At 40.9% G+C, this 26,525-nt stretch overlaps 1 pseudogene; it reads left to right on the top strand.

Annotated features, from left to right (window-relative positions):
* The first annotated feature begins 7,338 nt into the window (after nucleotides 1-7,338).
* Nucleotides 7,339-7,937, top strand: LOC114224221 (peroxiredoxin-1 pseudogene; annotated as a pseudogene).
* Nucleotides 7,938-26,525: the final 18,588 nt, after the last annotated feature.

Here is a 26,525-nt window from a genome sequence, read left to right as displayed (position 1 = left end):
CATCATTTGCAAATATCTGCTTCCATTCTGTAGGTGGCCTTTTAGTTTTGTTGATTGTTTCCTTCACTGTGCAGAAATTTTTATGTTGATGAAGTCCCAATAGTTTATTTTTTATTTTGTCTCCCATGCCTCAGGAGACATATCTGGAGGGGCGCCTGGGCAGCTCAGTTGGTGGAGTGTGCAACTCTTGATTTCAGGGTTATGAGTTCGAGCCCCATGTTGGGTGTAGAGATTACTTAAAAATAAAATCTTAAAAAAAAGAGAGAAACCTATCTAGAAAGAATTGCTATAGCTAATGTCAAAGAAGTTACTGCCTATGTTCTCTTCTAGGATTTTTATGGTTTCAGATCTCACATTTAGGTCTTTAATCCATTTTGAATTTATTTTGGGGTATCGTGTAAGAAACTGGCTAAAATGTCTACACTACCCAAAGCAATCTACACATTTAATGCAAACCCTATCAAAATACCAACAGCATTTTTTTACAAAGCTAGAACAAGCAATCCTAAAACTTGTATGGAATCACAAAAGACCCCAAATAGCCAAAGCAACCTTGAAAAAGAAAAAGCTGCTAGAAGAAGCAATTCTAAAACTTATATGGAACCACAAAAGACCCCAAATAGCCAAAGCAACCTTGAAAAAGAAAAAGCTGGAGGCATCACAATTATGGACTTCAAGTTATATTACAAAGCTGTAAATGATCAAAACAGTATGGAATTAGCACAAAAATAGACAGATCAATGGGACAGAATAGAAAACCCAGAAATGAACCCATAATTACATGGTCAATTAATCTCCGACAAAGCAGGAAAGACTATCCAATGAGAAAGAGAATAACTCTTCAACAAATGGTGCTGGCAAAACTGGACAGCAACGTGGTGGTGGATGTTTTAAGAAAAGTGTGCAGACACAGAAACATTTGAGATCAGCCTTGAAGGATTGGTTCAAGTTTATTGGGGCAAGGGAGGCAGGAGGGTGATTCCAAGTATAAAGGCCTGGACCTAGTGCTCCAGGCTGTACATATTTGAAGGGCCTTCCTTCTCCTGAGCTCCTTAGGAGCTAGGGGTATGGGTGCTAGATCAGATGACATCTTTTTGGCAACTGTGTCACGGGTCAACTCCTTCCTCTACATATTCCTCTTGACTTCACTCCTCCACTAGAACTGATCACAAAAGCACACTTCACTCCCAAAAATCTTCTTGCCCACAAACTCCCTATCAGAATCTGTTTTTTCAAGGAATTTAACCTACAATATCATGAATGATACTAATTGTAATTTGAAATAGAAAAAATATTATTTGTGTGCACAATGTAGAAACCTCACTATGGAGAGCCAGCTAGGGGAGATACACATTAATTTATTCATTAAACCAACATGATGCAGTTATCCAACACTGTAGTAAGGAATATTCTGTACTTCTTTACATCTAAGCATCTTTGCTGTGCATACAGTCTTGGATAAATGGACTTATTGTTTTATTTTTTTTTTAAGATTGATTGATTGTAGAGAGAGGAGAGAGAGCACATGCGGGAGGGGCACAGGGAGAGAGGATCTCAAGCAGTCTCCACACTGAGCATGGAGCCCAACACAGGGCTCAATCTCACCACCCTGAAATCACAACCTGAGCCAAAACCAAGAGTCAGATGCCCAACCAGCTGTGCCACCTAGACGCCCCTGGACTTACTGTTTTAAATACGATTCCTTAATCTCTTCAAACTATTTTCTATGGAAAACTTCAAACATATGCAAATGGACAAATAATACACTGAACCCTCCCCATCACCCAGCTTCAACAGTAATCAAGTAGTAGCCAACCTTGTTTCATCTAGATCACTACCCTCACCCTCACATTGCCCCTTCTGTGTTATTTTAAAGCAAATTCCAGATACCATACTTCATCAATACACACATATCTTAAAAGTGAATCTCCAAAAGATAAGAACTGCTATTTTAACACATCATAACATTATCTTATCTAAAAATTAATGGGAATTTCTGAAGTCAGAAAATAAATATATGAAGACATATATTAAGACAGATCTTTGGGATGCCTGGGTGGCTCAGTTGGTTAAGCATCTGCCTTCTGCTCAGGTCATGATCCCAGGGTCCTGGCATCGAGTCCCGTATCAGACTCCTTGCTCTGTGGGGAGCCTGCTTCTCCCTCTGCCTGCCACTCTCCCTGCTTGTGCACCCACTGTCTGTCAAATAAATAAATAAAATCTTAAAAAAAAGGGAGAGAGAGATCTTTGATCCATCCCATCTGTGTTTAGATTTACAATCCCCTTAAGAATTTCTTAACATTTTGTTTGTTTGAATCAAGGCTCAAGTAATATCCACAAATGGAAATTGGATGATCTGTCCCTTGAATCTTTTTTAATTTATAAGTTCCTTCTCCCTCTTTTTTTCTTGCAATGTGTTTGTTGAAGGAACTGCACTATTTTTCCTGTAGTGTTTCTCCCAATCTGGATCTTGCTGATAGCTTCCCTGTGGTGGTTGTTTAGCATGTGCTCTGCCCTCTGCGTCTTCTGTAAATCAGGAGTTGGGTCTAGAGGCTGAATTAGATATTCGTGTGTAACTTTTTTTTTTTTTTTTGTCACAACTACTTCACTGGTAGTATGTTCTTCTATCAAGGAGGCACAAAATATCTGGTTATCTCTCCTTTTTCTTTTCTTTTTTTTTAAGATTTTTTATTTATTTATTTGACAGAGAGAGGCACAGCGAGAGAGGGAACACATGCAGAGGGGGTGGGAGAGGGAGAAACAGGCTTCCTGCCTAGCAAGGAACCTGATGTGGGGCTCGATCCCAGGACCCTGGGATCATGACCTGAACCAAAGGCAGACGCTTAAAAACTGAGCCACCCAGGCACCCCCTCCTCTCCTTTTTCTAATGAATAACTTAAAAAGATTTTCTTCCAAGAAGTTAAAATCAGCATAACTTGGACTGCAAGTTAAGAATTGCAGCTGAGCTTTCCCCTTTTTACCGCCATCTTGGTGTGTGTGGCTGACTGTTCTCCGCCACGTTTTCTCACAAGGCTTTCGGAATCAAGGGATTCCTGGCCAAGAAACAAAAGCAGAATCATCCCATTCCCCAGTGGATTCGGATGAAAACTGGTAATAAAATCAGGTACAACTCCAAGAGGAGGCACTGGAGAAGAACCAAGCTGGGTCTATAAGGCATCACACATCATGAGATGCCACACCTAATAAGCACACATATTTAAGCTGCATGAAGATCATGCATATGACACCTATCCTATCACTCTGTAAACATCCCTCCTACCTGGCAATGTTTTATCAGGGAAATGATTTTTCTCTGTTACTATGCCTCTGAACCAGGTTGGTTCAGTAATAAGTGTGAGACCTTTTGGCTGAAAAAAAAAAAGAAAAAGAATTGCAGCTGAGGTGTAGTTGGGCCATCACAGGACAACTGATCTTTAAGGACCTGGAAGATTAAATCTAGTCCTACTGTTATCCTATCATCTGTCATCATTGTCTTATTATTCATCAGGTTTTACTAAGTGCTAATCATGGCATCCAGGACTGGGCTGGGCGTCATGTTGTAATAATTAGAACTATTTATTGAGTCCCTACTGCAGGCCAGCTACTTTATTTAGGTTATCTGTAATCATCACAGCAACCCTGCAATGCAAGTTTTATTATCCCCATTTTAGAGAAGAAAACTAGATTTCAAGAAGATAAAATGACTTTCCTAAGGCCACACAATTGGCAAATGGCAGAAGCAGAGGTGGTATGTAAATGCAGATCTGTTTGGCCCAAAGGTCTCCTTTTTTCCACTAACCCCCAGTCCTTTGAAAACACACTGAATTATAAGAATGATCCCTGCCTTCAACAGGATTATATCTGTGTAGGAGAATGAGATAAATTGCTAAGACAATTAAAGACTATCAGATAAGAAAACACTATATAGAACATGAACAATGAAAATGTGTGCAGTTTGCAAGCAGTGATTGCTATAAATGAACAGCAAGGAGGAGGGGGGCCATCAGTGTTGATTGAAGTTCCTGGGGGAGGTTTCATCAAGCAATGAAGGAATTATTGCAAATATAAAAGCTTTACCAATGAGCAAAGGGTCCTTTGCACAAGCATCTTCTCCCTTGGGATCCATGTCACACTGACACAAAGATTTTGTCACCATGGCAACTGGTCATTGGACCAATGAAATAATCAGTTGTCATGGTAACATGATCTCCATCTTACTCCCACCAGGCACCTGTTCCAAATCATCACATCCTCCAACAACCTCATGCCACCTCAGTGCTCCATTCTTTTTTCCCTAGTCACCCTGTTACCCCCGCCACCTATGTTTGAGCCCCTAAATATATGACTAGATGTATATATGAGACTATTAAAGCGAAAGCAAAGGAAAGTGACTTTGTAGTATAGAGCTTCAGTACAGACAGGGGAAACCCTCTAAAATGAAAGAGTTGAATGAGCCAGAGCACTGAAGAAAAAGAGCATGTGATGCTTCCCACCCCTCACCCCCCATGTTTCCCTAAGTATAATTCCTTTGGATTTTGAAACATTGCACTTCCTGATTCTCCTCCTATTTCTGTTCATTCACTGGGTCCTTTTCCTCCCCCTGTCTCCTAAATGCAGGGATCTCTCAAGGCTCCATCCTTTGTGTCTGTTCTTTCTCTAAACAGCACTGCCCAATAGAGTAGCCACCAACCACGTGATGGTTATAGAGCTCTTGAAATTAATTATAGATATACTGAACTGAAATGTGCTATAAGTATAAAATGCATACCAGATTTTAAAGACTTCCTACCAAAAAAAGAATATAAAATATCTCATTAATAATTTTTATAGTAATTATATGTTGAAATGATAATAACTAGGATATGTTGAGTACAACTAAGTATGCCATTAAAATTTAATTTTATCTGTTCCTTTTTAATGTATTTAACATGGTTACTGAAAAATTTAAATTGCAAATGTGGCTCACATTCATGGTTTGTGTTATATTTCTATTGCACAACACTGCTCTAAATTTTCTCTTTCAAGCCATCTCACCCACGCTTTAGGGGTCAAGTGTCTCCTCTATGAGATAATTCTAGGATCCCAAATCCCAGTGTCTTTTCTGAGATCCAAACCCACATTTCCAATGGCCAGAAATTCTGGTCCTTTCACAAATAACCACCAGCTCCTTAGCTCTGCAAGAACAAAGCCATGAGCTTTCCTTCAAAACCTGTTCTTTCTCCTGATTAACTTTATTAAACTTTTGTGTTATTTTCTTACTGCTACTGTAACAAATTACCACAAACTTCGTGGCTTAAAATAACACAGATTTACTGTCTTACAGTTCTGTAGGTCTGAAGTCTGAAATGGGACCCACTGGGCTAAAATCAAGTTGTCTCCAGGCTGGATTTTCCTCTGGAGGCTCTAGGAGAGAATCCATTTTCCTTACCTCTTCCAGCCTCTAGAGGCTGCGTCATTCTTTGGCTCCTGACCCCCTTCCATCTTCCAAGCCAACGATGACAGGTCAAGTCTTTCTCAGGCTGTATCCCTCTGGCACTAACTCTCCCGCTTCCCTCTTTCACTTCTTAGCTCTCTTGAGATTACCCTGGGCCCATCAGGATAATCCAGGATAATCTCCCCATTTAAAGGTCAGCTGATTAGCAAATTTATTTCCATATTCAATCTTAGTTCTCCCTTGCCATGTAACATAACATATTCACGGTTCCAGGGGTTAGGGTGTGGACTTTTCATCTGAAAGGGCTGGACAGAGAGGAAGAATCTGTGTGCAAGGCTAACAAGAAAAGAAATGGTAATCAGGGCAGATAGCTCTCCTTGCTTTCAAGGCAACCACTGACAGATAGGAAGCAATGAAAGGCGCTAGCTGGTATGAACATCAACAGTCTAACACCTTTCTTAGTTTACTGCATAATCTACCTCCTCTAAGACTCCTTTCCTGATCACTCCTTTTCCCCAGTTACACCTCCCCTCCATGACAGTTTTTGTACATCCTAGACATCTGTCTTACTCTTTTTGTATCGTGATTATGGATGTATGCACTTGGTCTTAACCTCTCTACTAGGTTGGAAAATATTTTGTGAACAGGAACTATTTGTTTTTTGTTTTGTTTTTATTATTTTATTATTAAGTAAACTCTACACCCAACGTGGAGCTTAATCTCACGACCCCAAGATCAAAAGCCACACACTACCGACTGAGCCAGCCAGGCACCCCAGGAACTATTTGTTTCACCTTCGTGTTTAACCATGATGGCCTAACATGGTACTTAATGTCATTTCCCAATAACTATTTCTTGAATTTAGTTGAATGGAGACAACTTACGTTGACTTATAAAGCATGTGCTTTGTCACCACAACCAGATTTCCTTAAACAGTGAGCACTTTTTATTTATTTATTTATTTATTTTTAAAGATTTTATTTATTCATTTGAGAGAGAGAGAGAGTACAAGCATGGGGCACAGTAGGCAGAGGGAGAGGAAGAAAGAAGCAGGCTCCGAAGGCAGACACTTAACCAACTGAGTCACCAGGTACCAAGTGAACACTTTTTAAATTGACTTCCACTTAACTGATACTCTCCATTCTGTTTTAAAAGAATCATCAGTGTGGGGCACCTGGCTGGCTCAGTTGGTGCGGCACATAACTCTTGATCTTGGAGTTGTAAATTCGAGCCCCATGTTGGGTATAGAGATTACTTACAAATAAAATATTAAAAAAAAAAGAACCATCAGTGTAATCCTTATAGGTAATGGGCTCTGTGCACGTGAGTTTTATGCTCATCCAGGGTCAGCTGTATTTGATTTTATAACCTATTGATGCCAGATGTACTTAAATTATAAAACCAACTACCTCAGTCAGTTAAGCGTCTGCCTTGTGAACAGATTAAAGGAGAAAACCTGACCCTTCCAATAAATAATAAAAAAATCAACAAAATTTAATACTCATTCATTATTTCTTTTTTTTAAGATCTATTTATTTATTTATTTATTTATTATTTAACAGAGAGAGACACAGCGAGAGAGGGAACACAAGCAGGGAGAGTGGGAGAGAGAGAAGCAGGTTTCCTGCCGAGCAGGGAGCCCAATGCGGGGCTCGATCCCAGGACCCTGGGATCATGACCTGAGCCGAAGGCAGACGCTTAACGGCTGAGCCACCCAGGCACCCCTCATTCATGATTTCTAAAAATCTTTAAAACTGAGATCAGAAGCCACTGTTGTTATTTACAAATATCATGATTGATTACATACAAAATCCCAAGATAATCCACAGAATAGAATCTATTAAAACTGGTCTTCTTCCTGCCTTGTCTTTGGCGTTTTTGTTCTCAGAACTGCTGATAGCAAGATGTCTTCAGGAAATGCCAAAATTGGGCATCCTGCCCCCAACTTCAAAGCCACGGCTATCATGCCAGATGGCCAGTTCAAAGACCTCAGCCTATCTGACTACAAAGGAAAATACATTGTGTTCTTCTTTTAGCCTCTTGACTTCACCTTTGTGTGCCCCACGGAGATCATTGCTTTCAGTGACAGGGCAGAAGAATTTAAGAAACTCAACTGTCAAGTGATTGGTGCTTCTGTGGATTCTCATTTCTGTCACCTGGCACGGATCAACACACCCAAGAAACAAGGAGGACTGGGACCCATGAACATTCCCTTGGTATCAGACCCCAAGCGTACCATTGCTCAGGACTATGGAGTCTTAAAGGCTGATGAAGGCATCTCGTTCAGGGCCTCTTTATCATTGATGATAAAGGTATCCTTAGGCAGATCATGGTAAATGACCTTCCTGTTGGCCGCTCTGTGGATGAGACTCTGCAACTGGTTCAGGTCTTCCAGTTTACTGACAAGCGTGGGGAAGTGTGCCCAGCTGGCTGGAAGCCTGGCAGTGATACCATCAAGCCTGATGTCCAGAAGAGCAAAGAATATTTCTCTAGGCAGAAGTGAGCGCTGGGTCATTTTAGGGCTGGGCTGCAGTGGGTGGCCATGAAAACAAAATCTCTTTTGTACTATTGTCATGCTTAGAACATAAGACTTTAGACTCTGTGCAGATGTGGTATGGAGACAGGACAGGCCTTTCCAGCAGGGGTTGGGGAGGCCAGCCTTTCTTCCTCTGGAGAGAAGGGCCTGAGCTGTTATGGGGCAGGCCAACTGTTATGTACAGTAATAGGGCATCACTTTTTGTCTTTTGTTGTTTCTATTAAACTTGAACTGAGGAAGAAAACAAGAATCTATTAAAACTAATAAGGGAGTTTAGCAAACGTGCTGTATTCAGGATCAATACGGAGAAATCAGTAGTCTTTCAACATCAGTAAATAATCAGAACTTGTGGTAAGAACAAAGATCCCATTTACAATAAGGCAAAGAATAAGATTACTAAGAATCAATCTGACAAAAAGTGTCATTGTGAAGAAAATTACAAAATTGAAGGACACCTGTACATACACACAGAGAGACATCTGAATAAATGGAGAGATCTACCAGGTTCATGAATTGGAAGATTTAATGACATAAACATGTAAGTTCTTCCCAAATTAGTTCATAAATCCAATATAATTTTAAATAAAATCCAAATATGACTATTTGTGAAACAAAACAGACTGGTCTTAAAATTCATATAGGAGAGAAAAAGGATAAGACAGGTTTTTTTAAAGATTTTATTTATTTATTCAAGAGAGAGAGAATGAGAGAGAGAGAGCACGAGAGTGAAGAGGGTCAGAGGGAGAAGCAGACTCCCCGCTGAGCAGGGAGCCCGATGTGGGACTCGATCCCAGGACTCCAGGATCATGACCTGAGCCGAAGGCAGACGCTTGACCAACTGAGCCACCAGGCGCCCGGGGATAAGACAGTTTTGAAGATGAGAACAAAATAGACCGTCACTCCAGCTATCAACTTATTTTAATGTTACAGTTAACACGGCGTGATCCTGGCTTGAGGATAGACACACTGGTGGATAGAATAGAAAAGAGACTCTGGAAAGAGGTCTGTGAATACATGCAGACTGGATATATTCAACAGTGGCATTATAATGGCGGGGGGTGGGTGGGTGGAGAATGAACTATTCAATTATAAGGAAATTGGTTGTAAAGAATTCAAATAATATACCTGGACCCACCTGCCCCTGGAAGCCCCAGAAGCTATTGACGTTTCTTCCTCTACTACTTCTAGTTGTCTCAATCTCACCATAGAGTGAGAACCTGGCTTTGGTGTGGCTTCCATTGCTCCCAACACAGCAGAAGTGGTTCTGGTGCCCAGGTCCCACTTTACCAAACTCATGGAGGATATGCCTCTTCCATCACTGTCAGGCTCAGATAAAGCATCAAGCTCCATACAACAGTGCTGGAGACTGGTTTGCCCACTGGCTACACTGAGAAAATGTGTAACTCAACCCAGAAGTGAGTAAAATTCCAGTGGAGTAAACTTCAACCAAGAACAGGGAGGAGAAAAGAGGATCTGGCAGATAAATTGTTTGCCCTTCTTCCTCTCTCTGATAGACTATTCTGAGGTGTGGTGCATATACAGAACATGTCAGAAAGATGTCCTAGGTGACCCACGCTGGATTTCCTTGGGATGCCATGGCCAGCTTGGCAACATATCAACTGATATTTGTTTTCTTTTCTTCTACTCTCCATTTCCCTTCTCCTTAACTCTTGCTGCCTTAGGATTACTCCTCTCAATACTTCAGCAAGAGGTGGTGCCTTGGGTTCTGTTTTTCAGAGACCCTGGGGTAAGATGGTTGTGTATATAGAAAAAAAAGAAAGCTAGGTCCCTACCCCCCACACCATACTGAAAACCGTATCAATGTGGAATAAAGACCTAAACATTAGAAATAAAGCTTAAAACATTTTGAAGAGAATGTTAGGAGAACCTTTTTCTCAGAATAAGCAAGTATTTCTTTTTTTTTTTTTAAGATTTTATTTATTTATTTGACAGAGAAAGAGAGAGAGAGTTCACAAGCAGGGGGAGAGGCAGAGGAAGAGGGAGAAGCAGGCTCCCGGCTGAGCAGGGAGCCCAAAGCGGGGCTCGATCCCAGGATGCTGGGATCATGACCTGAGCCAAAGGCAGCCGCTTAACCGACTGAGCCACCCAGGCACCCCTAAGCAAGTATTTCTTAAAACCTAAAAGCACAAACGATGACAGAAAAGATTGATAAATGTGATTACCTATAATTGAGAAACATTTATTCAACAAAAGATGACATGAACAGGGATGCCTGGCTGGCTCAGTTGGAGGACTGTGCGATTCTTGATCTCGGGGTCGTGAATTCGAACCCCATGTTGGGTGCAGAGATTTATTTAAAAATCTTTTAAAAAAAGAAAAGATGACATGAACAAAGATAAATTACAAGCTGCAATCTGAGAAAGATATTTGCAATTCATTTAATCGACTAGGCTACGTATCCAGAATTTAACAAAAATTTCTACAAGTCAAGAATACAAGATAACAGAGGAATGAGCAAAGGTCAGAAACAAGCAATTCCTAGAAGACTTCTGGATTGCCAATAAACATATGAAGAGGTAAGGAACCTCATTACTGATTGGGCAAATCAAACTAAAATCACTTGAGATACCATTCCACACCTATCTAACTGGGAAAAAACTTGAGAGAGTGATAGGATGAGTGTTGGGTATGGAGCAATGAACTCTCACATACTGCTAAAAAGAGCATCAACTGCTACAACCATGTTAGAAAATAATTTGATGGTATACTTGTAAAGATATGCATGCCCTTTGACTCCCAAATTCCATTTCTTGTTATATTTTCTTTTTTTTTTAAGATTTTATTTATTTGTCAGAGAGAGAGAGAGATAGGCAGAGGGAGAAGCAGGCTCCCTGCTAAGCAAGGAGCCTGATGTGGGACTCGATCCCAGGACCCTGGGATCATGACCTGAGCCAAAGGCAGACACTTAACCAAGTGAGTCCCCCAGGCGTCCCTATATTGTCTACACTACAGAAAGTCCCACATATATCTATGAGGAGATTTATGAAGGAATGATCGCTGAGGTGTTGTTTGTAATAGGAAAAAATGGAAATAACTCAAATGTTCAACAAGAGAAAAAAACAAGTTTTGAAATATTTACAAAATACTATGAATTGAATGCAAATGTATTCACTAGAGCTCTATATATATAGCAACAAGGATTAATTGTAAACACAGAATGATGAGAGAAAAAAATCAAGTTGCAGAATCATGTGTGCATGGGACACCATTTACATATAGAGTCCAAATATGTCAAACAAAGCCATATACTTATTGGCACACATATGTAATAAGTATAAAAACACATGCGGTGTTGCCTGGGTGGTGCAGTTGGTTGAGTGTCCAGCTCTTGCTTTCAGCTCAGGTCCTGATCTCAGGGTCGTTTCAGCCCTGCGTCTGGCTCCATGCTCTGCAGGGAGTCCGCTATGGATTCCCTCTTTCCCTCTCCCTCTGCCCCTTCCCACCTCAAATAAATGAACAAACAAACAAACACATATGAGTAAGGTAAATGCTGAATTTGGGATAGTTGTCCTGGATGCGGAGGGGGGAATAGAAATGAAATCAGTGTGGAGTGCGTGCAGTAGGTTTCAACTCTATCTGAATGTTTATTCCTTTTTGAAAACTCTGAAGCAACTTGAGCAAAATGTTAGCATTCATACAGCTCAATGTGGGTACAGGTGTTCCTTCTGTTTTTTTCCTTGTATGTTTGCAACATTTCATTTTTTTTTTCTAAACTAAGTGGAATGCTTTGAAAAGATCCAGTAAAAGCTGAGTCACAGAAAACAGAAAAACACAAAAACTACCATTGAAATAAGGGTGGGCAAAACAATTGTAAAAAGTTGGGTAAATAATTCTAAGCACAGTAATTTCAAGTCCTGACACAGATTTCCTTCTCAGGTGTGTTGAAGTTCTTGCTCCACTATAAAGAAACCCAAAGTGGGGCGCCTGGCTGGCTCAGTTGGTGTAGCACATGACTCTGGACCTCAGGGTCCTGAGTTCAAGCCCCATGTTGGGCGTGGAGCTACTTAAAAAAAAAAAAAAAGAAAGAAACCCAAAATGGAAATCATCAAAATGCATATTGTGGGTGTTAAGTTGCTGAAGAAAGATAACGCAGAGCTCCAGAGGACTCATTCTCAACCTTGCCTTATATCAAACATTGGTGTGTGAATGTATATAAATATGCTTGATGTTAAAATGAAATACTAAAAGTAAGTATAGGTCCCATTCTTTGATTTCTTTCTTTAACAGAATTATTCAGTATCTGGTCCTGATCTGTTGGATAAGAAGACTTCTTCAGTAATCATTCCAAGTCTATTAACACATATTAAAGGCCTCCATGCTATGCATTGTACTAGGTACAGATGGCTCCCTGAAGGAGTGAGTGAACCAAGGAGGTGAGGGTGCAAGCGTTCTGGGCAGAGGATAAAATGGAAGCAAATTCAGCAAAACATGGACAAGAAATAGAGCATGGATTTCTTCTCCTGGAATGTGTAGGAGCAGGAAAGAAGTTGAAATAAGGTTATGGTAAGACCGAAGAAAGAGGTACTTGAGTTTTGTCTTAATCTCAATTTTAGCATACCGTAGTTTCCAAATTGAATGCATCTTATTCATCATATTTTTTCTTTATTCATCATATTTTAAGTTGTCATGTCAGAGAGTGCTCATCTGCAGTTTCTAAAGTGCTTCAGAAAAAGCCTATGTTGGGACACGTGGGTGGCTCAGTTGGTTGAGTGTCTGCCTTTGGCTTGGGTCGTGATCCCAGGGTCCTGGGATGGAGTCCTGTGTCGGGCTCCCTGCTCTGCAGGGAGCCTGCTTCTCCCTCTCCTTCTGCCTGTCACTTCCCCTGCTTGTGCTCGCTCTGTCTTTCTGACAAATAAATAAATAAAATCTTAAAAAAAAAGAAAAAAAAGAAAAAGGAGGGGCGCCTGGGTGGCTCAGTTGGTTAAGCGACTGCCTTTGGCTCAGGTCATGATCCTGGAGTCCCACATCAGGACTGCTTTTCCCTCCGACCCTCCCCCTCTCATGTGCTCTCTCTCTCTCAAATAAATAAATAAAATCTTAAAAAAAAAGTACTTAAAAAAAAAGGAAAAAGCCTATGCTGATGTCATTTCTAAGAATAACACAGTGGGATCAGGGTTATCTCTTTCACCTTCTATAATAATTAGTAAATTGCCATATTTCTTTTTTAAGTAAATCTGACACAAAAAATTAAAGCACCTTTACTTTTTTTGTTTTTATTAATGCACTCTTCCAGGGCGCCTGGGTGGCTCAGTCGGTTAAGCATCTGCCTTCGGCTCAGGTCATGATCCTGGGGTCCTGGGATCAAGCCTGTGTAGGGCTCCCCGCTCTCTCTCACTCATTCTCTCTCGCTCAAATAAAAAAAATAAATAAAATCTTTAAAAAAAATCAATGCACCTTTAAACAAAATAAAGACATTACAAATTGGGCCATGGTTCCTTTGACCACCATCCCAAGGCTAGTTCCCTGTCCCCACATATATTTTTTAAATTTTTAAAGATTTATTTATTTATTTTAGAGAGAGAGAGAGAGAGTTGGGGGGGGGCAGAGGGAAAAGGAGAGAGAACCTCAGGCAGACTCCCCACTGAGCATGGAGTGTGATGCAGGGCCCGACCTCACCACCCTGAGATCATGACCTAAGCTGAAATCAAGAGCCAGTTGCCTAACAGACTGAGCCGCCCACATTTAGCCAAAGTAATACAGGTGCCCCTCCCTTTCCCCACATATAACCCAAGTTAAGACCTATAGCTATGGAGCGAGATTGTCCAAGTTCAAATCTTTTGTTTGGTTGGTTAGTTTGGGTTTGTTTTTTTATTTTTTCTCTCAAAAAAGAAAAAAAAACCCACTTTATTGATGTGTGATTAACATGTAAAAAGAGATATATATTTAATGCATACAATTCAGTGAGTTTGGGATTAAGTATATGCCTGTGAAATCATCACCACTATCAAGCCCACAGATGTTTCCATCCTCCCCCAAAGTTTTCTTCCTTCTCTTTATTATTATTTTTGTTGTGTGGTAAGAACATTTAACATAACATCTACCCTCTTAGCAAAATTCAATTATAAAATATAATACTGTGGGGCACCTGGATGGCACAGTAGGTTAAGTGACCAGTTCTTGGTTTGGCTCAGGTCAGGATCTCAGAGTCCCCAGGATTGAGCCCCACGTAGGGCTCCATGCTTAGCCAGGAGTCTGCTTCTCTCCTTCCCCCTCTCCCTCTGCCCCTCTGCTCTCTCTCTCAAATAAATAAATAAATGTCTTTAAAAAATAATATAAAATAAAATATTGCTAGGAATAGGTCCTATGCTGTAGAGCAGATTTTCAGAACTTACTTATCTTGCATAACTGAAACTTTGTGCTCTGTGACCATCACCTCCCAGTTTCCCTCTCCCCCCAGCCCCTGTAACCACCGGGCTACTCTCTTATTCTATAAGTTTGACTATTTTAGATTCCACATATAAGAGATTATTTACAAATTCAAATCTTTATTTTTTTTTAAGATTTTATTTATTTATTTGACAGAGAGAGACACAGCACTTGTAAGTGCTTCACTATGGTAGATGCTAAGAGAGGGAGCTCCCAGGTCATAGTATACACACATTTAAAATTTTATTTTATTTTTTTTTAAAGATTTTATTTATTTATTTGACAGAGAGAGACACAGCAAGAGAGGGAACACAAGCAGGGGGAGCAGAAGAGGGAAAGCAGGCCTCCTGCAGAGCAGGGAGCCCGATGCGGGGCTCGATCCCAGGACCCTAGGATCATGACCTGAGCCGAAGGCAGATCCTTAGTGACTGAACCACCCAGGCGCCCCACATTTAAAATTTTAGTTAATGCTGCTATTTGCCCTCCCAAGTGGCTGTGCCAATTTACATTCCTATCAGCAGTCTCTATGAGAATTAGGCATTTCAACTTTGTGAAAGCTTTTCATATCCCTCCTAACACCTAATATTAACAATCTTTTAAATTCTAATCTAATGGGTGAATTTTTTTTTAAAGATTTTATTTTTAAATAATCTCTACACCCAACATGGGGCTCAAATTCACAACCCTGAGATCAAGAGTCACTTGTTCTTCCAACTGAGCCAGCTGGGTGCCCCTGAAATTTTTTATTTTAAGTTACATTTCCCTGATTCCTGGAAGAATTGGTCAAATATGTGTTTTAATATGTATATTAGCCATTTGGGTTTTCTCTTTTGTAAATTGTTGGTATCCTATTTTCTTTTTTGTTTGTTTGTTTATTAACTATAGGAGTTCTTTATACATAAGGAGTCTTAATTCCTAATACATATACTACAAATATTTTTTCTCAGTCTGCTGCCTTTAGCTTTACTTATGGTATCTATTCTATTGTTCTACAGAAGTTTTTAATAGTGATATAGTCAAATGTATCACTTCTCTTTTAAGGTTTTTTTTCTATTTGAATCTTCCTCAGCAAGATTTTCCTTACTCTTTAGGTTGTAAACATTTTTCTATAGTTTTTTTTTCCTAATAATTTCATAGCATTTTTTATATTTAGGTTTTTATTTTTATTTTTTTAGATTTTATTTATTTATTTATTTGAGAGAGAGAGAATGAGAGATAGAGAGCATAAGAGGGAAAAGGGTCAGAGGGAGAAGCAGACTCCCTGCTGAGCAGGGAGCCTGATGCAGGACTCGATCCCAGGACTCCAGGATCATGACCCGAGCCGAAAGCAGTTGCTTAACCATCTGAGCCACCCAGGCGTCCCTTTTTTAGGTTTTTAATTAATCAGAAATGCATATTTTTTGGATACCAGGCTGGCTCAGTCCGTAGAGCATGCAGCTCTTGATCCTGGGATAGCAAATTCAAGCCCAATGTTGGTCATAGAGTTTACTTAAAAAAAAAATGTACAGGGCCGTCTGGGTGGCTCAGTTGGTTAAGCATCTGCCTTTGGCTCAGGTCATTATCCCCGGGTCCTGGGATTGAGCCCTGCATGGGCTCCCTGCTCAGTGGGGAGTTTGCTTCTCCCTCTCCCTCTGCCTCTCCACCCTGGTTTGTGTGCTCTTTCATTCACTCACTCACTCTCTCTCTCAAATAAATAAATAAAATCTGTTTAAAAATGTATATTTTTAACGATATTGGTAAGAATCCAACTTGACTCTTTTCCCCAAAAGGATTTCCAATTGTCTCCAATTCCATTTTTTGGACATCAGCTTTATTGAGAGATAATTCACATGCCGTACAACCCACCCATTTTAAATGTGAGTCAATGAGGGCACCTGGCTGGCTTAATCAGTAGAGCATGCAACTCTTGATTTCAGGCTTGTGAGTTCAAGCCCCATGTTGGGTGTAGAGATTACTTAAAAATAAAATCTTAAAAAAAATAAAAATAAAATAAAATGTACAAGTCAATGGTTTTTAGTATATTCACAGAGTGGTGCAATCATCTCCACGATAAATTTTGGAATATTTTCATCATCCCCAGAAGAACCTCATCCCCTTTTCACTCCAACCCTTCTCCCAGTCCTAGACAACCATTTATCTACCTTCTGTCTCTATAAATTTGCCTATTCTGGACAGTTCATATAAATGGGATCATATAACATGTATGGGTCCTTTGTGTCCAGCTGCTTTCACTTAGCATAATATTTCAAGGGCCATCCAAATTGTAGAATGTATCAGTATTTCATTCCTTTTATTACCAAAATATACCACATTTTCTTTATCTATGCATCAGTTGATGGACATTTGAGTTGTTTCCATATTTTTGTTATTATGAATAATGCTGCAATGAACATCATGGCCCAAGGCAATCACTAATCTGGTACCTGTCACTATAGGTTAGTATTCCCTTTTCTAGAATTTCATATAAATAAAATGATATAGTATGTATTCTCTGGCTTTTCTTACCAAGCATAATGTTTGTCATGTTATTGTAGAGATCACTAGTGCACACCTTTTTATGGCTGATTAGCATTCCATTGTGTGGATACATCTCCAAATTTTTAAATTTTGATGGGACCCAATTTACCAATTTTTTAAAATTCCATGCTTTTTGGATCTCATTCACAATGTGCCTTTAAAATTTATTCATTGGGGAAGCTTTCCCCTTTGGTCCTGATGAATCTCAAGCATTCATATGACTCTTAAATAATAAAGAGATCCCATGGTCACAGTAAATGACAGTTTTAGCTCAGGCATTGGAATGTCCAATTCTATGTAATAATCAAAATGCCAAGCTTTATTAAAGTGAAAACTCCTCTCTTCTAACTTGGACCTTCTGCGTGAACACTTACAGCAGGAATGGAGGAAGGTAGGGCCATGGTTATGCTCTCTTTCCCTGTCTAGGTTATCACCTCCTCTTCCAGGTGGCTCTCTCAGGTTTGGGAGAGTCAAGTAAGAACTTTCTCTCAGGTTTGGGGAAAAAACAATTTCATTAAATAGTTTCAAGTTCTTTGGGATTGGTAAATACTCAAACTGACTATTTCCTTCTTGGCTATGTTTATGGGTTCTGCAGAGGCCCCCAGTAGATACATTCTGTTGTACCTGCCACAGTGCCGGTGATACCATTTTCTTCCATTGGCTCCTCCCATCTCAGCTCTTGTGTTTTGGTGGCCCACTCTATTGTGGCTCTTTCTGTTGGAGTCCCATGACTCTTCCAAGCCATTCTCTTGGGCAAGATTTAATAGGGTTTAAGCCAGCTCTCCTTCCAAAGAAATCTTCCACCCTGACTAACTCTTGGAGTGCAGGCCTCTTGACATAATCAATGGCCCTCCTCCCCTGTGGTTTGAACAGCTAGCCAGCCCATCTCTGCTCTTCCCAGGTTCCAGGCATGAGGCAGACACTGACCTACTACCTGGAGGAATTACAGATCAAAGTCTCCAGGTGGTCCCATTGAAATGGTTCCCTCTTGACTTGAGAAGGGGAAAGTATCCCCTACCCCTGCTCCCTGAGAGAGGGGAGGAGAGATACAGCCTAGTTCTTTTCAGAAAAGTCCTCTTCACAAAGTTTTACAGCAACCTTTATACCCCTGAGGGTGAGGGGGTCGAGATGTGCAACTCGTTTTTGACCATTTACTCTGAAACTCCTACAAGATGGTCTGCTGACAACTGTGTTATCTAATATCTACTGCCTTAGGGCTTCTGGCTGAAACTTCCAATTTAAAAATCCTATTACACTTGCGTTTGTGAGCTAAATGCTACTTGGATGTGATGTATTATTCTTTTTACTGTCCTAATGGATTAAATTTGTCAATGTTTTATTTAAGATTATGGAATCTCTGTTCATAAATGAAATTGACTATACTTGTGCTTTTTTTGTACCGACCTTGTAAGTATCATGCAGCGGGATAGAAATTTGCATACTATGACTCAGATGTGCAAAAGAATATAGTGTTCATTATTTTCTACAACTAAATCTATCTTAGACTCAAGCCTCTACTTCTGCTAATAGCATGGGGGAAAAAAACCTTTTAATTATGTTTATGTCTCTATGAGTTCAAATTGAATTTAGTCAATTCAAAATTATACATCCTGCTGGCTGTTTTTCCCTCCTTATGACAGCAGGGGAGAAACCCCACACTATCCTTGGCCTTCCCTAATCCCACTGTTCAAGCCCGCTGAGGAAAAGCTGGTCCTACCTTATATTTTGCAGTATTGTTCCGCCGTCTACTACTGAGATCCATTATCTCTGCATTCTGCACTTCTCCATGCCGACCTCAGGCAGGGAAATAATCCCAAATTAAGAAGGGAAAAATGCATCCGGAGGTATTTTCTAAACATTTTAACTAGCAGTTAAATCCAAGACATTTATGGTTCTTACGCTTTTGTTGCGAAATCAAGAATCCAATCACACAGAATAGTTCCCAATCATACTGGTGGGGAAGCGAGTTGCCGATTTCCTCCCAGGGCTTTACTCAGCTCCTCAGAATCCTTTCATGAAACCTATGCTAATAACTATTACTTCTAATAGCCCTGCCAGGTGCCTTCCTTATATTATTTTTAATTCTTGCTATAACCCAGTGGAGTACATAATGCCATTGCAATTTTACAGAAAAATAAATTGAGGCCTAGAAAGGTGACCTGTATTTCTTAGGATATAGGCTAACTTGCTGTAACAAAGAGATAACAAAATACAGTGGTTTGAACAAGCTGAAGGTTTATTTCTCTCTCACAGAACAGAGACAGGCAAAAAGTCCAGGTGGCGGGTGTCTTGGCCTCACTCAGTTATCCGGGGACCCAGTGCCTTCTGTCTCATTACTCCACCATTGAATCATCCAGGGTGCTGTCCTTACCTGTTTGCAAAAAGCTGGCTCACCACTACACACGCACGCCCCAGCCTGTGGGAAGGAGGAGGAGAGGATGAAGGACAGGCCATTTCTTAAAGGAAATTCCACACAAACCCTTCAGTTCATGTCCCATTTGTCCAGAAAGATCATAGTCACATGGCCACAACTGACTGCAAGAGAGGCTGAAAAATATAACCTCTACTCAGTGGCCCCATGCCAAGGTAAAACTAGTGGTAGATAGATATGGTGGTGATTCTGTGACTAAAAGAAGGGAATCCTGGACATTGAGGATTGTTTAGACCTCTCTGCACAGAATCTAGTATGATTCTTTCCTTTCAAGTTCTGAGCAGTGTGTGCAGAGGAAAAACTACATTTCCCATTTATCTTGCAGTTAGGAGCCACCAATTAGATATATACAGAAGTCACTGTGCGGGGCTTCCAGGAAAATTTTTGTTGTCCTTCCTCCTTTCATCCTTCCTGCTGCTTGGAAAACCGATGTGGTGACCAGAGTTCAAAAGCCATATTAGACCACGAGTGACCTAGAATGTGCTAAAGATGATGGGGGCATGCCGAAAGGAAGAACCTAGAAACGTAATGATCAAGGAGCCACCATCCCAATCTTGAACCAACCTAACTCTGCACTTCTTTATTTTGAGGGAGAAATCAGCCTCTTCCACATTTCAGCTGCTTTATGACCTATAAACAACCAAATGTAATTCTTAACTAACTCAAATTATTCAGTTTGAATAATTTGCAATGTACTCCTAGTCATGGAGCTAGGAAGATGTTTATACTCACATTTACTGGGCTCCAAAGCCCATATTCTTGGCCCTACTGGGTTAAATTAGTCTTTTATGAGACAAAAATGGTATCCTTTTGGATGACTGGGTGGCTCAGCCGGTTAAGCGTCTGCCTTTGGCTCAGGTCATGATCCCGGGGTCCTGGGATCGAGTCCCACATCGAGCCCCTTGCTCAGCGGGGAGCCTGCTTCTCCCTCTGCCTGCCGCTTCCCCTGCTTTGTGCTCTCTCTCACTCTCTCTCTGACAAATAAATACAATCTTTAAAAAAAAATGGCATCCTTTTGTTAAGATTGTGCAATGCAATGAAGAAATAGTGATAGGTTCCATCATATTTAGGGAAAGATGTTTATCCTTTACATCTAGAGTCCTTGATGTGATAAGGCATTTTGGCTAGCAGAATGTTTCTCTGTTAGATGTATGGAACATACAATTACAGAAGAGCTCCATGAGCTGTCGAACCAGGCATGATTGTTATTCTTATCTCTGACTTTTTCTATTAATTTTAATTGGCTTCCTGTTCATTCCTTTTGTTGTCAGCTAGCATGTGCTGACAGGCAAGCAGTAGGAGGCCCCAGTGTTAAGGAAGATGAATGGGGAACATTTTCGAAATGTATAACAATCTATTCATCACTGTAACTTCTTTCCCATTTGGAAAAAATCCATAATTATTTAACTTTAAGTCTGTTAATACAGTGGGTCCACCTTACGGGACACAGACTTGGAGAGTCTCTGATCGATATGATTGACTGATGGGCCTTATACTGTCAGGATGGAAAAACACATAGTAAAGGAACAGGTTATGAGAACCATTATGACCCTACGAACCTGGGTAAAGGCTTTAGTGTTTCTTGTCTAGAGAGCATTTGGTTAAAGTAGGAAATCAACTACATGGACTATTTAACCCACATATTCTAAATTGCTACTAGGAATAATATCACTAGAATTAGTGAGGAAAATTGTGCTACTTTTTATGGACAAAGTACCAGAAAGTTGACATAAGTTGCTTAAAAGAGTTTATTAGATAATTTTCTTAATATCTCCTTTTGAGAAAAGGAGAGATGATTGAGGCTTTCAAAATATTTAGATTCAGAATGTCCTCTGTAGTATAAAGGAAATAGGTGAGACTGTGATTTATCAGCCGATGTCACTTTTTCATTGTAGGGGTTTGTGGTAGATAGAATAACGAATGACCCTCCAAAGATGTTCATGTTCGAATCCCCAGAACCTGTGAGTATGTCACCTCACGTGGCAGAAGGGTTTTGCAAGTGTGATTAAATGAGAGGTTTTAAAATAAGAATATTTTAAAGGTTGTAGAGATTGTTGTGATGCCACTGAGGAAGCCATGAGGCAAGGAATGTGGATTGCCACTGGAAGCTAAAAAAAGGCCAGGGACTGATCCTCCCTTGAGTCTTCAGACGGTGTGCAGCCCTGTCAACACTTGATTTTGGCCCCGTAGGGCCCATTTTTAGACTTCTGACCTCCAGGACTGTACGATAATAAATTTGTGGGATACCTGGCTGGCTCAGTTGGAGGGGCATGTGACTCTTGATCTCGGGGTTCTGAGTTCGAGCCCCACTCTGAGTGTAGAGACTATTTAAAATAATAATAATGATGATGATAATAATAAATTTGTGTTGTTTCAAGCCACAAAGTTTAAGGTAAGTTTATGGTCATTTGTTACAGCAGCAATAGGAAATAATGTATGTTACAGCAATATTTGGAAACGAATATAGGTGTCAAATAGATGAATCAAGAAGAAGTCGGGTCCCATTCATTCCACTCCCAACCTCCCTCACCAGTTTTCTTTTTAAATTAAAGATCTTGTTTATTTATTTGAGAGAGAGAGAGCACAGAGGGAGAAGCAAACACCCCACTGAGCAGAGAACCTGATACAGGGCTCGATCCCAGGACCCTGAGATCATGGCCTGAGCCGAAGGCAGGCAGGCAGACGCTTAACTGACTGAGCCATCCAGGCACTCTGTCCCTTACCACTTTAAATGAGTTCATTTTGGATACAAATATGCAAATCAGGAATGAACTCTGGCTCCTTGGATGAATGGCTGATTCTAGGATTGGGACAGGAAATATTCAAGATGAGCCTGCAGCATCTTTAAAAAAAAAAAAAGATTTATTTATTTATTTGAGAGAGAGAGAGAGAGTGCACACGTGTGCACACAAGCTCTCGAGTAGGGGGAGGGGCAGAGGGAGAGAATCTTCAGGCAGACTCCAGGATGAGCGCAGAGCCCCACACTGAGCTCAGTCTCACAACTCAAGAGATCAAGACCTCAGCCAAAACCAAGAGTCAGATGCTTAACCGACTGAGCCACCCAGGTGCCCTGAGCCTGAAGTATCTTGGTAGTACCAAAAAGTAATGAAGTGCTAAAAGACGAAACAAAACAAAAAACAGTAAGACAATGATGGGGATATGTCAAAGAGATACAGCAACCACCTGAAAGAGCTCCTAATGGCCGAAGCTGGAACAATTTAAGCAACAAAATAAACAAATCAGTTTTGGGTTATAACCCAATGTACAGAATAAATATCCTTGAGAATCCAATGTGATTCTCTCCTAAATTCTGAGCATGTGACCAGAAAAAAAAACTACCTTTCCATTTCTTTTGCGGATAGGAACAGCAGTTGAATATAAGAAGTCCCTGGGTGATACCAATGATTGAATAAATAAGTAAAAGTGAGAGAAGACAAATGTCCTGTGCAAAAAAATTCCATGTAATTTATGTAGATGTTCTGCCCTTAAGGAGGTAGAACATAACTCCCATTGAGTGTGAGCTGCACCGAGTAACATCCTTCCAAAGAGTACAGTATGGAAAGGGAGGTAAAGTGTCATTTTACAGTAGAAAAGCCTGACAAACACTACCTCAGCCAGGTGATCAAGGTCAACATCAGTAGTAACAAGTCATATTGATAGTGTGTATCCTTGATATAATGTGATGAAAAATGACATCTGTTAAAAAGAAAACCACAGACCCAAAATGGTGTCACTTAGGCCAACTCACCAAACCCAGGCTTCATACCTAACCTAACTGCAGTTTCAACCTCCCGCCAGAAACGTAGTCTTAACAGGCAGTCAAGAATTTTCTGGGGCGCCTGGCTGGCTCAGTCAGTGGAGCATGTGACTCTTTGATCCTGAGGTCCTGGGTTCAAGCCCCATGTTGGGCACTGAGCTTACTTAACATTTTTTTCTGATAAGCACCAAGGAGATAATCTGTCACATGGGCCTCTCCATCCTCCTCCCCACCCCCAAAGAAAGAGGAGGTAATCTGCAGAATAAGACTACCTGCTCTTCCCCTTAAGGGAAAGAGACCTAACCTGAAACAATCTTTTCTTTCTTTTGCTAATAACTTCCTTGCCCCACCCTCCTTCCTACAAAAATCTATTTTATACAACTCCTTCAATTCCTTCCTACTTGTTAGGGTGGGATGCTGCCCAACTCATGACTCACTTAATAAAGTGAATTAGATCATCAAATTTACTCAGTTGAATTTGTTTTTTTAACAAACCTTACCTTTTGTGGTCTTCCTCCCAAAAGGCAATAATCTGGCTGGCTCATTAGTAGAGTATGCCACTCTTGATCTTGTGGTTGTAAATTTGAGCCCCATGTTGGGTATAGAGATTACTTAAAAATAAAATCTTAAAAAAAAAAATAACTGACCAATTGTCCTGAAAACTATAATGGTCACCAAAAACAAGGTTAAGTCTGAAAAAATGTCTTTTTTTTTTTTTTTTAGAGATAGAGCTTGAGGGGGGGCAGGGCATTGGGAGAGGGGGAGAGAGAATCTTAAGCAGACTCCATACCCAGCACAGAACCCAGCACAGAGCCCAACATGGAGCTCAATCTCACAACCCTGAGATCATGACCTGAGCCAAAAGCTGGAGTGGGACACTTAACCGACTGAGCCACCCAGGCGCCCCTCTCCTATCGTTGTAGACAACTAAGGGGGCATTTGGAACCTAAGCTGTGCCATCAACAAAGTACAGATAGTATCTTATGAACATGAACAGTACCATAGATCAAGGAAGGCTGGGGGGTAACCAGTAAACTTTGGGCCACTGGGTGTATCTAGAATGGCTACCGGGTGTATCTAGAATGGCTACAACAACATAATTCTTCATGCTGGTGTTAACCACTGGTCTGTTATATTGTGTACAACCTTAGCCTCTACAGGTACATGCAGAACTTTACTGTATGAGTAGGTCTTTTTGGAGAGATTTCTCTAGAAATATAATAGACAAAAGACAAAAAAAGTAAATCACAGAGAATTTTTAGATGTATCTTTTTTTTTAAGATTTTATTTGTTTATTTGACAGAGAGAGACACAGCGAGAGAGGGAACACAAGCAGGGGGTGTGGGAGAGGGAGAAGCAGGCTTACTGCGGAGCAGGGAGCCCGATGCGGGACTCGATCCCAGGACCCTGGGATCAGGACCTGAGCCGAAGGCAGACGCTTAACGACTGAGCCACCCAGGCGCCCCTAGATGTATCTTAATAGAATTTTAGATGTAGAATATCTTACTAAAATATTTAGATATATCTTAATCTCACACCTACATTGAAAGGAACATTTAGTGACCCCAGAACTAAGTATTTTCCCAGTACTGTCTGTCATGGCCGCTGTGCCCAGCCATCACACTCCTCCCTGGAAAATAAGGACAGACCTCGCAGCTGTCTCTCTGGTCTTCACCAGCTTGGGCTTGTTTCCTGTTGGTAGTTGGCCCAGTTCAGTTCATTTACTCTTGGCTCCTGGTGTTTATCTATGAGTTTCTTGAATATCTAGTGATGCTTCTAATGAGACTATGGAATTATAGCATTTTATTTTATTTTTTAAAGATGTTAAGTCATCTCTACACCCACCACAGGACTCGAACTCACAACACTGAGATCAAGAGCCCCATGCTCTACCGAATGAGCTAGCCAGGCATCCCAGAATTATAGTATTTTAGAGCTGGCTTTAGAGGTTATGTATTTAATTAATTAATTACATTTTTTAAAAAGAATGTATTTATTTGAGAAAGCACACGAGGGAGCACAAGCAGGGGGAGTGGCAGAGGGAGAGGGAGAAGCTTAACCAAGTGAGCCACCCAGGCACCCCAATTAAAAGACTTATTATTGGGGACACCTGGGTGGCTCAGCCGGTTAAGCATCTGCCTTTGGCTCAGGTCGTGATCCCAGGGTCCTGGGATTGAGCCCCACATCGGGCTCTCTGATCAGCGGGGAGCCTGCTTCTTCTTCTGCCCCATGCTCTCTCTCTCTCAAATAAATAAATAAAATCTTTAAAAAAAAAAGGCTTATTTATTTATTTTAGAGGGGGAGGGGCAGAGGGAAAGGGAGAGATAGAAGCTCCAGCAGATTCCCTGCTAAGTGCAGAGTCTAACATGGGGCTCCATCTCCCAACCCTGAGATCACGACCTGAGCTAAAAAAATCAAGAGTCGGACTCTTAACTGACTGAGCCACCCAGGTGCCCCAGAGGTTCTTTAATTTAAATAATGAGTTATCTAATTTAGAATTCTTCCTCTTGCAGATAAGGCTAGTGAGAGTTAAGTGACTTTTCTGACATCCCATTGCTGGCTAGTTAGCAGGGCTAGCGAGGCAGGGGAAGAACTTGGGTCTCCTAATTCAGTGGGGTTTTTCCCTCCTACGTGTACCACCTCCCATATATCCCACCTCATGGCTGCTGGGTATGGTACACTCTCTTCTACTGAACATGACTAAATTATCTGATGCATTAGCTGGCATCAAGAATTAAAAAATAATACAATCTAAAGGCTTCAGCAAGACATGACAAAATGAATACCACACAGTGTGTTGCCCACTTGCCAGGCAAGAAGGGACAGAGTCAATGACTCTCAGTTTTCCCAAGTAATGTGTGTGACTCATGTCATCTTTGCTTTTCACTGGGGGTTCAGTTCAGGAGGTATAGGACTGCTCTCTGTTGGCAAATCAGTTTGAAAAGGAACTATTCACAGCTGTGTCACTCGCATTACTGAAATGATTTTTCTCGGCGATTTGTTCTCTTCTTGAATCTTTTCTTGAGTCTGCTAGAAGCTCCTGCAGTTCGCGGTGTCTCTCACACCCCGCGCACTGTCTCTACATGAGTGCCTTCTCTCTTTGATGTATTCAGGAACCACCTCAGGAGACCTCCCTTCCACACCTGCCTCTGTCATTGGCTAGAACGCGTCATTGGCTAGAACGCGTCGATTTCGTCTTATCGAGGATAACACACAAGGGGAAAAAGAGAACATCTGAGTGGCAGATTACAAAGCACTCCTGCGTCTTTTACCGAAAAAAATAAAGCCCTGGGGCGGCCGTACGAATGACACAGGTTGAGAAATGTACACGTGTGTTGGACCACCTTTGATCTCACAGTCACCGCTCCAGGGGATGCACTAGGGGCAACAGTGGCCACAGCCCCCTCTTCCTACCAGAGCAATTGCCCCCTGGGACAGAAGTGGGACCTGGATATTGCTGGGG

The sequence above is a fragment of the Eumetopias jubatus genome, unplaced genomic scaffold (assembly GCF_037043125.1).
Source record: "Eumetopias jubatus isolate StellerSeaLion01/CBP00866 unplaced genomic scaffold, mEumJub1_p1.0 scaffold_4, whole genome shotgun sequence".
NCBI lineage: Eukaryota > Metazoa > Chordata > Mammalia > Carnivora > Otariidae > Eumetopias > Eumetopias jubatus.
The sequence above is the reverse complement of the archived record's forward strand: the minus strand, read 5'-3'. Positions and strand labels throughout refer to the sequence as shown.